The 11,844-nt window shown below is 49.4% G+C and overlaps 1 pseudogene; it reads left to right on the top strand.

Annotated features, from left to right (window-relative positions):
• The first annotated feature begins 9,236 nt into the window (after positions 1–9,236).
• LOC119333050 lies at positions 9,237–11,844 on the top strand (annotated as a pseudogene).

Here is an 11,844-nt window from a genome sequence, read left to right as displayed (position 1 = left end):
AAGTTCACTGAATATCAAGCCCATCGATATTTCTGCAGTTCTAAAATAATTTTAAAAATGCTAAACATCGTTTGGTAGTTACTACCTCCATTCCGAAATGTTAGACATTTATACATAGGAATTATTTTAGTTTGGAGTTAGTACATGGTATCAATTAAACAATGTCAAATTGATGTAAACATAACATAAAACAGTCAAAATATGTCGACACCTTTGACACGACGATGCAACGCTCGGTAACGTGTTTTCTTCAGTTTATTCGTTTTGCTTCTATTTTTTATGATCTACTTTATGTAAACACTCGGAAAATGTTATGCACGTATTTAGAAAATGTGTAACATGTATGTAAAAAATTTCTCCGTATACAAAAAATGTTCCTCGTGTATTTAGGTAATGTTTACTGTATACTAAAACAGCTCACCATGTATTAAAAAAATGTTCATCAGGCTTAATGAAAGTGTTCGCCGTGTAATAGAAGATGTTCGGCATGTATAGAAACAATATTTTCCGTGTATTGACATAATGTCTGCCATATTTAAATAATTATTCACCATTTATTAAAAATGGAAATTAAAAATAATATAATAAAATCGGTAGGGAAATAAAAAAAACAGTAAACAAAAAAACGGAACGGAAACCACAACAGAAAAACTGCAGAAAGAAAGCTGAAGCAATGTAAGGAAACAGCGGGAAAAACCGCACCGTTATATGGCTTGGGTCGGGGCCAGATGTCGTTTTGGACACTGTTAAGCATGACTGTACCCTTTGATTTGAGTAATAGAAGAAGTATGCCGCAGAAAAGAAACGGAACAAAACCAGAAGAAAAAAATGATGAAACCTCAGAAAGAAAAAACCAAAATCAACAACAATAAGCCAAAAGAAAACGTTTCAGCAGCCTAGCGAACGAAAAACAGCAGAAGACGCTGAGATGGGCCGACCCAATGGGCGACCCGCGTGGGTGTCGCCCCATCCATCCATCCATTTTGACATCCTGCGTCAAATAGGATGATTTGGCGACTGCAGAGTGAAGGAGCAGGGTGGAACGACCGCGCGCGCCTGGCATGCCGACGACCGAGCCGCCGCACATGACATGCTCCCAGTCCAGAGGCGTATGTGCGGCACAGTCACCATCCGATTAAACTACCCGAAGCGCCCACACATGCACATGAGCAAGCAAATGATTGCTGCGCCCGCCGTGGAATCAAACCAACCTCCGGCCAGCCGGTATTTATCGCGTCGCTGTAGGTAGGGGCTGCTGGCCGGAGCTAGATCTGGCTACCTTTTCTCAACCGTGGATCTGGCTAACTAACATCAATATAACATATTTTGCAACTTGCACGTACGGAGCAATGCATGCAGTGTTGTGAGCATGATCAGCAGTTCTACTTTGGAGTTTTCATTCCTCCTGAGTACACAATCATCGCCACCCAATGTCCATATGCGCCCGCAACTGATTCAGCGGTTCGCCAGGTAGCCCGCTAGCTAACTAATCAAGCTCGCACAGATAGATCCATGGGAGAGACCCTGACGAGTGATAATCGAGTTGGTTACCAAGTACAGTTAGCCAGCCGCTGTACGTACTATTAGCTGGTATACCAATGCATTAGTAGTATGATTCGAATAACATGCCCTTGTCGGGCTAATAATACTGCTACCAACTAAGCTATACATGGCTAGCTAAGTAGAGTAGGACTTAGTTACACATTATCGATCACGTCGAGTTAACGAACCCTTGCAATTATTCTCTAGTTATGGCGTTTGGTCCTGCAACTGTACAGGGTTTTTCAGTTATGCATGTTGAACGACCACAAATATATTCTTATCTGGAGATAGATCAGATGCTCTAACCGGCCAACTTACGGGTAGGTAGCTATGCTAGCTGGACTGGACAGTCACATGAATCAGACCGTACCATCATGGAATTAACCACCAATTAAGTTCTCTACGTCCGAGGCACACCCATGATCAACTGATTACTGATCATGCCATCTCCCTCTATTCATGTGCATCGTCAACAGGGGAGTTATACTAGACTAGATTAGCAAACCTCTTCTAATGATCATGCATGCCTTTGCTTTGCTGCATTTAGTTTAGACCACCGTGTAGACTGTGATCATGTCGATGCAGGTTTGGAGAGAACACAGCTGGACCGGCGGCAGTTATTCATGAAAAATGTACATCTTTTATCTCATGATTTGATCATGTTATCTTTGAGTACATAAGCCTAGGGAAAGCTAATTGTACGCTGAGGGGGAACTGCAGGTAGATCCCATGGACTTTAGTTTACATGTCTCCTTTTCTCTGTCGATCCACCGTTGTAACTATTTCTGCCAACCCATAAAGCATGTCTTGAAAGTTTCCCTAATAAAGAAAATCCGCTACGCGCGGCGGTGTGATGGTTCGGTGACTTTGTTTTCGTCCTATTCCTGTCTCGTGTAGTCATCGAGGTCAGAGACGGCTTTCTCAATGGGAGCAAGGCCCAATATGGTGTGACTCGTTTCCTTGAATCGAACCATATTCAAATATAATTGGCGCCATGTGACGCACTACTGCTCCGCTGTGAAATCTTTCTGTGCCTTGTTGTAGGGGAGCCATCCGGCAGCGCTCCTCTTTGACGGCCGCGCCTGCCCATCGGCGTTCTGCTCAAAGATTTTGCCGGGGTGGATGGGCAACACGTAGGTGGCATGTCACTCATCCCATACCTCCTTTTTTTGCAAGGGGGATGAGAATTCATTAATCAAGCGGCAGCCAAGTCTGCAATACATAGGTCAGGTACCTCCTCAGGTCCTGAGCGAAGACACACCGCACCGCGCTTCTTTATTCTACCATAGTTCGCTAGGTAATGACTAACAATGTTTTGCTCTCGCTTAATATGCTTGACTAAGAATTCCCTATTCTCCTGAAGAAGTTGCTTAATTTCTTACACCATCATCATGTGTGCCGATCTATCCTCTCCCGTTTCAGTGATTAGCTTGACGACTTCTGAGCAGTTAGTTTGAATAACAATGGGCAGGGCTGACCACTGAATGGCAAGGGAAATGCCTTCCCAACATGCATGTAGTTCAGACTCCAATGGAGACGCACAACGTCTCAGTTCGCAGCAAGACGAGTAGATGATCGCTCCCCCATCATCCCGAAGGACCATCCCAGCCCCTGCTGTATCATCTTTCTCTGAAAATGAGTCATCAATACTTAACGCCGCCCAGCTCGCCGGCGGCGCGTCCCATCCCTGCCTTTTCTTTACTACCTCACCTGCATGTGATAATGCACGCCTCTCGTACTGATGTACAGTCACCATCTTGCCTTTAACATGGTCACCATTGGGATTGGCATGCAAAGCAAGTAAGGAGCATATCTAGCTGGAGAGAAACCGGGCCGATGCCTCCACTGGTGGCGGCCGTTTGTGATGGACGATCTCATTTCTCACGTGCCAGCATCGCCAAATCGTCATGAGCGTGTACAAACGCTCCTCCTCCGGCAACTCCGCTAGCACTTGGAGCAACCACTCCGGCCCTGTATTCACCAGTCGTCGGACGTCCAAAATACTCCATTGCTGCGCCATTGCCTGCGACAGCGCGACTGCTCGAGGGCATCTGCAAAGAGCATGAAATGTGTCCTCCGGTTCGGCGGCACACACAGGACAAAGATTAGAAACTTCAAGTGTACGATGCTGCTTATTAACCCATGTAGGTAAGCAGTCTGTAGCCACCCACCATGCAAACACACGCACCTTAGGAGGAGAAGGGCACCTCCATAAAAAAGCCCAGACGGCTCATCACCCGTCCGGTGCCCTGCTCGCCGCGACTGATGATGGACGAAGACGATCGCCGAGCGCCAGCCGATACGCGCTCCGAACCGAGAAGACACCATTGCGCTCTGGTTCCCATGCCAGGACGTCCTTTCCTAGTCGAGGTGAAGTGTGAATTTTTACAATCTATTCCACGTCCACAGGGTAGAAATATTGCTGCAGGAGGTCTACACGCCAAGCTCCTCGGTCATCCAACAGTTCAGAAACTCTCCGCAGCCGGCATCTTCCTTGCCTAGTGATAGGTTTGCCTGAGCCCCCGTTCGGTATCAAGCGATCCCTCCAGATGCGAATGGACCGGCCGTTGCCCACCCTCCAAATTATGCCACGTTTTAGAAGATCAAGTCCATGCACTATAGCTTGCCATGTTGGTGACGCTCCATTTGGAAACACTGTATCCTCCAGATTACCAGTAGGGAAGTACTTAGCCTTTAACAATTGTGCGCACAAACTATCCGGGAAGTTGAGGATGCGCCAAGCCTGTCATGCTAACAATGCTTGGTTGAATAAGAGAAATTCCCGAAACCCCATACCACCATGTGATTTGGGCTGCAATAATTTATCCCATGCTCGCCAATGCGTTTTCCGCCGGCCCTTCTCAGCTCCCCACCAAAAATTCCTCACCATACGATTGAGGTCGTCGCATGTAGACACCGGTAAGCTGAACACACTCATCAAGTATGTTGGCAATGCTTGAGCAATAGATTTAATTAGAACTTCTTTTCCACTCTGCGCCATTGACTCACACCATGTCACAAATCGCTTGGTAAACTTTTCCTGGATATTCTTGAACCTCCCCTTAGACATGCGGCCATTAGGTGTTGGGAGTCCAAGGTACTTCTCCTCAAAACTCACATTGTGCACACCCAACACTCGAACCACATCATCTCTGTCTCCCTGATTACAGTTTTCACCAAACAGTATCGAACATTTCTGGGGGTTAATAAGTTGCCCTGTAGCTCGAGCGTACTCATCCAGGACACCTTTAATATGTACTGCCTCTCCTTCTATTGCACGGAAGAACAAAAGTGTGTCGTCAGCAAATAGGAGATGGGAGATCCCTGGCGCCCTTGGGCACACTCTCAGTGGTGATATATGTGCATTTCTCCCCTCTTTCCTAAGAAGTGCCGCAAGACCATCCGCCACAAACAAAAATAAGAATGGTGATAGCGGATCTCCCTGCCGTAGCCCACGCGACGGTGCAAATGAATCCGAGCGGGCTCCATTGATTTTTGTAGTGTATCACACCGAGGTGACACATGACATTATCCATCTCACCCATCGATGCTCAAAGCCCAACTGTTGCATCACTCGCTCCAGGAAAATCCAATCCACCCAATCATATGCCTTTGACAGGTCTAGCTTGTACGCACAAAAACTTCTATCTGGGTTCTTCTCATGTCGGATATAGTGAGTACACTCGAATGCCATGAACGCATTATCTGTAATAAGCCTACCGGGCACGAAGGCACTTTGTTCCGGTGAGATGATTCCACCTAGTAGAGGCCTAAGCCTGTTTACCAGGCATTTGGCAATAACCTTATAAATCACGTTGCAGAGGCTAATTGGACGGAAATCAGACAACTTGATCAGTTCATCGATCTTTGGGATAAGCACAATAGTTGTCATATTAACTCCCTCTGGCATGTGTCCCGACTCAAAGAATAGTCGCACTGCTGAAATTATATCATCTTTCATAATGGCCCAATGCTTCTGAAAAAATCTCGCCGGAAAGCCATCCGGCCCTGGCGCCTTTAGTGGCCCAATCTGAAACATCGCATCGGCTATCTCCTTATCAGAGAAAGGCGAAACCAACTTATCATTCATATCATCTGTAACTACCCGCTCGAACAAGGGCGCCACATTATCTGCATTCAGGGAGGCGTCAGCAGTAAAGAGATTTTGAAAAAAGTCCATTGCCATACCTTCCATCACTCTCTGATCTGTGTGCACCACCCCTGAATTATCAGCAAGGCCTTTAATTCTATTTTTCCTAGCTCTCCATACAGCCCACCGGTGAAAGAACTGGGTATTACGGTTGCCGTCCTTGAGCCAGTCAATGCGAGACCGCTGCCGCCACAACATCTCTTCCCTGTACAGCAGTTCCTCCAAGTGATCAGACTCCCTTCTTATTTCTTTACGGTCTGCATTCATGTGCATTAGTTCTTCAAGGCGGGATCTAGATTTTTCAATTTCCTTGATCACGTTTCCAAATTTCTTGTGGCTCCACTTATGAAGTTTCTCCATTACAACGTCCAGTGAAACTTTGATGTCATGCAGACCATGTTTTGCACCTCCATCATTCCATGCTTGTGCCACGGCCTCCTCTAGGGCGGCCTCTCTCTCCCACATAACCTCGTAGCGACGAACACATCTCTCCCTACCTCTGGACTCAGGGATGCACCGCATCAGTAGGGGAAGATGGTCCGAACAGGAAGACACCAAGTGTTTTACTGATGCCTCGGGGAACTTGTACCTCCACCTGTTATCCGCAACCACTCTATCAAGTCTGACTTGTACATTCGCTCTTCCACTGCGCTTATTATCATAAGTGAAGGGGTAGCTAGAGAACCCCAAATCAGCTAAGTTGCAAGCCTCAAGCACATCCCTAAAAGAAATCATCTGTCCAAGCGATCTCGGTGTCTCTGACAGATGTTTGTAGTCCCACATAACTTCATTAAAATCTCCTGCCAAGAGCCAAGGCAAATCATCCTGGGCTTTTAGTCTTTTCAATCCCTCCCACATTAAGTGTCTATTTTCCACTCGCGGTTCACCATAGACAAAAGTGACTCTCCAAACTTGATCATCAGCGGGCAACCGAATATTCGCATCAATCCACCTTTTATTGCAGTCACGAATATCGACGTGCAAAGATTCATCCCAAAATAAGGCTAGACCACCGCTATTACCCTCACTGCTTATTCCTTCAAAGCCACGAAGACCGAGTCTATTACGAAGACGATACATCTTATCTTTCTGTTGTCTAGTTTCACATAAAAATATCATACTTGGGGAATGGGCTCGAGAGAGAGCCACGAGATCCCGAACTGTCGAAGCATTCCCCGCACCTCGACAGTTCCACACGATGCAATTCATTGCTCCTGACGGGGCGCCACATCTGGCCCCATCAATTTACCGGCGGCCCCTGGGCCGGTTGCCTTCAATTCCACCTCGCCTTCCATGCTGGTTGCTCCATCCTCCCTCTGCTGGCCCTTAGTCTTTCCCTTCTTCTGTATGCCTCCAGCTGGAGCCTCAACATATGGTACCAGGTCTTTGCCTTCACTAGCAGCCTTTCCATGCCCAAACAAACCAGCCACCTGTCGTTTGCCAAGGATGAAAACATTGTACTCCAGAAAGTTCACAACGTTACCCAGGGAGACCTCCCGCTCCATATTGCTAACATCATGCGCCAATGGTAGTTGTATTACATTTGTTTGCTGGATGTCCATATATTTCTGCTGCACCTCCACTTCCCCTATTTCCTTCTCTTTTTTCGCTGAAACCTCTGCCAGATCGTTCTTCACTGGAGCTGCATGCATCTTCTTCCTAATTCTGGCCTGGTGATCTACATCTGCAGGGCTCAGGCCTTCATCAACAGTTGGCTTCGGGCAGGAAACTCCCTCGCCGGGTGTCCCATGATCGCCTCCACCAGCCGTTGAGTTCACCACCGGTGCCGTCAGGAGCAAGGCCACGATGGGTGCAATTCCTGTCATAGTTGTCGTTCGGGTTTGCATATTCCCGCTAGAGAGACCTAGTAAGTCTCGATCAGGCGGTTCCCTCGTGTGTAGATCGGTTTGTGCTTGTTGAGGAACCCTAGGATCCTTCTCTTCTTCCGCTCCTGAACCAAGACTCTTGTGGATCAGGGGACTGCCAACACCTCCAGATCCCGCTTCCAGTTGCACCATGCCTAGTACCTTCCCAACCTGGACTAATCTTGCCTTGCCGAGGAACCGCTCGAGAGTCACGCTTCTGCATTCCTCCGAGTTGCGGGCAGACGGAGCCGCAACAAGTCCAACATGCAGACCTGGGTTGCATGTGGAGACGGTGCCTGCCTGCCTTCCGGCCGGCCGGCCGGGCGATGGCGGCGGCGAGGGGGCGAACGCCCCAAAGTCGCCTAACCCTAACAAAACGGTATCCATCTTGAGTTAGGAATCAATTCTTTGTTGGAACCTTATCCCGTACCTCCTTAATAGTGAGGCGACCGAGAGTCGACGTTGTGACGTGCCATGGGCGAGGTCACTCTTGCCCATACAGGATCTATACGTAGCCGTGCTCAGCATCTCTAACAATGGCGTGTGTTTTAGGGTTCCAATCAGGCCACTCATTGCGGAGGGCGGTATTGAATTTATGCTTCAGCCAGTTGCTTCAAAAGTCCTAAATGGAGAGGGGCAGGAAATATTTTCAACAGGTGTGGCCCTCATGGCGCCGCTATGATCCTACTTCTCCTCGGTGATGCCCACGGCATCCTCCTCCATTTCCTCCTCATCGAGCATCCGTTGCTACTCTTTCGAGGGTGGAACCCAGTCCAGTTGAAGGGAAATCGGCATGGTGAAAGTGGGGAGGGAAGTAGAGACAAAGATGAGCTCTGTGCATCATGGTGGAAGTGGAGATGGATAACATTTTCATAGTGGCGGGCGGCGAGGAAACGTGGCAAAAAGGGTGCATGCGGAGAGAAAATAAGGAAGGTGCACGAGGAGTTGGGCACGCGACGGCCGCCATTAATTGGCCCGCTTCCCGATGCCATGGACATTTGGCTATCTGTGCTATTGGCAGTGAGGGGGCGCATGGAGGACGACAAGAGGGTGAAACTTCCTTTCCACGCGAGCATTTAGCGACGGAGTGTGCTCCAAAGGAACATCCTTCAGACTCACGGGCTCGATATGTAGCACCCTCTATAAATTATGGATATCTGAAGACACTTGACTATGCTGATGGAGCGGTCTTTTCGAGCAAAATCGCCATATGGACAATTATTGTGGCAATCGGAGGATATAGCTAGTACTATGCTAAAGTTGCTCTAAAGAGCATACTCCCTTCGTCCGAAAATACTTGTTCTAGAAATGGTTGAAAATGGATGCATCTATAACTAAAATAAGTCTACATACAACCATTTTCAGGACAAGTATGTACGGACGGACGGAGGGAGTACCTTACAAGAAGGAGGACTAAAATCAGACCCAAACATAAAACAAACTGTCAATATTTCCACATGAATCCCAGTCAGGCAAATCCAACCCAGGCCTCCTAAAACAAAGGCCTGAGATTGCTGCCTGGCCCAGGCAGGCGAGCTGGCCAGGACGGCAACCTATTTATACAGGAGGTGCCGGAAGCCGCCGCTGACCGAGCCGACGGGCGCATGTGTGTGGGACGCGGCCGTACGCACCTCCTCGCTGGGCACTGGCGTTCCCCGGGAAGTCCCCGGCTCCGGCACATGCGCGCGCGTGCCATTCTGCAGACCGAGCTGCTGCTGCGACGTGCTCCATCGTTGGCCTCATCGTCCCTCCCCTCCCTTGAGAAGAGAATTATTCAGTGGCCAGAGCAGCGCAGGAGCAGCAATGATTATTGGGCGGCTGGCTTAGATGAAAGAGGTAATAGCACCCCAGGTCCCCTAACTTGTACAGAATGTGATGATTTAGTCTTAAACTCACAAAACTTTACTTCATCATACCTCAACTTGCATCTCATGTGATGATTTAGTCCCAAACTCGCAAAACTTTACTTCACCATACCTCAACTTGCATCTCATGTGATGATTTAGTCCCAGGCCAATCACAGCTCGACAATTGGCAGCCAGTGGTTGAACCGGTCAGCGCACACACTTTTGCAAAACTCCCCTACTGCTTTCTTTAATCAACCCGCACTCATCTCCCATGATTTTGTTCCCGGGTGTTCCCTATCATGATCTGAGCTCAGCAAACAACTCAACCGGTCCCATGTTCGATCGTTATAGTAGCGGCCCGGGTGGTTTGTTCACATAGAACAAGATAAGGAGGTGTAACCCTGTGGCTTTCGGCATGGCACCGGCTGTCAAGGTCTAGAATGTTTGTCTGAATGCCTCCACGGGTGCGTGTCTATCAGGCTATGAGAAAAAAAATTGTAACTGGGATGTGCAGATCCTTGAATAGTAATTTGGTTAGGAAACTAACGACAATTTAAATGAACAAAATTTCAGCCAACCCACTGCACCAGATGCTGATGGTCGTTGAGTTTGGATCTTCACCGTTCAATGTTGGCATGGGACATGAGGAGAACGACAACGAGTTGTCATTAGTCTTCTACTCCCTTCGTTTCTAAATATTTATCTTTTTAGAGGTTTCAACAAGTGACTACATTCGGAGCAAAATGAGTGAATCTACACTCTAAAATATGTCTATATACATTCGTATGTGGTAACCATTTGAAATCTCTAGAAAGACAAATATTTAGAAACGGAGGGAGTATGAAGCTGTGCAGCAGTGCGGAGACAAGAAGTAACTCGTCGGGTACGTGCTCCGTTATAGTACATTTGTACATTCGTTTACTTTGCTTAATGATTAATGATTTGCTTGCTTTGCTGTTGACTATTTCAGCCAATGGTTCCGCCACACTATTCCTTTCCTCGTGGAGGTGACAGGGCACCAGTTTAGAGTTTGGTTCGAGTACACGGTTGACTTCAGCTTCATGTGCATGGAAGGCGCCGTTCGATGCTTCAACGAGAAGGACCGTGTCATGTGTTGGAACCAGCCAGTGTGGAGGCTGCTGGTCTCTCTTCAAGTTTGGGTACGTGCACTGGTGAACAGGAGCCGTAGTGCGTGCTGTCCCATGGTACAAAAACAAGAGATCATCTATTGACTGCAAAGCTACAGGACGTCCACGATAAGCATACTAGCACTGAACGCCGTGCTAAAGAAGTACTATTCGGCTGGGAAGTACCAATGCACGCAAAACATTCTGGCACAGACGGTTTTGATATCGCAGATTGATTCGCACCCGCGACGTGAGGAGCAGGAGCGGCCTACGATGAACGACAGCCGCGTCCACCAGCTCCAACTTCTCCGGCGAGTACGCTTACTCCTCCTCCGACCCCTCCCCCAGCCCGCTCTGCAGTCCACTTCGAGAAGCCCGTCCCGCCGCCGCCCCAACACCAGCAGAAGCCGCCGGCGCCGCAGCCCGGCACGTACGTGGTGCAGGTGCCCAAAGACTAGGTCTTCCGCGTGCCGCCGCCGGAGAACGCGCGCCTCTTCCAGCACTACACCCGCCGCGCCGACTGCTCCTGCCTCCGCGCCTGCCTCTACCTCTCCCTCGCCGTCCTCCTCGCCGCCGCCGTCGGGGTCGTCTACCTCGCCTTCAAGCCCAGGCAGCCGGCATACTCGGTTGTGTCCCTCGCAGTGTCGGGCCTCGCCGGCGTCAGCAACGCCTCGGCCCCCGGCCCGCTCTCGCCGGGGTTCGCCGCGACCGTCCGCGCCGACAACAGCGCCAACGGCAAGGTCGGCGTGCACTACGACGGCGCCGGGAGCCGCGTCGCCGTGTCGTACGAGGGCGTGAGCCTGGCGGACGGCGCGTGGCCGGCCTTCTACCAGGCGCCCTGCAACATCACGGTGTTCGTGGCGAAGGCGAAGGGCAGCGGGATACGGTTCTCGGAGCGCGAGCGCGGGCAGATGGCCGCGGCGGAGCGGCTCCGATCGGTGCCGTTCAACGTGGATATCACGGTGCCCGTGCGGCTACAGCTCGGCGGCGTGAGGACGTGGGCCGTGCCGGTGACGGTTCGGTGCGCCATGACGGTGGACAGGCTCGCCGCCAGCGCCAAGGTAATGTCCAGGCCGTGCGACGTCAATGTGCCGTTCTTGTTCCGTTCTGGAGGAACTGACGCCGCCGATGTAAGAAAAAATGGCTAATGGCTGATTAGGAGAGCACTTCTTGCAGGTAGCGGCCAAGGATTCATGCTGCTTCCGTGATTCTTTTTTCTCCTCATTAATTTGTATGTTGGTTTGATCGAGCAATGTTAATTCTTTTCTCCGTTGAGAACTTGAAATCATGTTCTGCCGCGAAATTGTGCTGCG

The sequence above is a fragment of the Triticum dicoccoides genome, chromosome 7A (genome assembly GCF_002162155.2).
Source record: "Triticum dicoccoides isolate Atlit2015 ecotype Zavitan chromosome 7A, WEW_v2.0, whole genome shotgun sequence".
In the NCBI taxonomy this organism is placed as follows: Eukaryota; Viridiplantae; Streptophyta; class Magnoliopsida; order Poales; family Poaceae; genus Triticum; species Triticum dicoccoides.
This window is presented reverse-complemented; position numbering and strand designations above follow the sequence as displayed.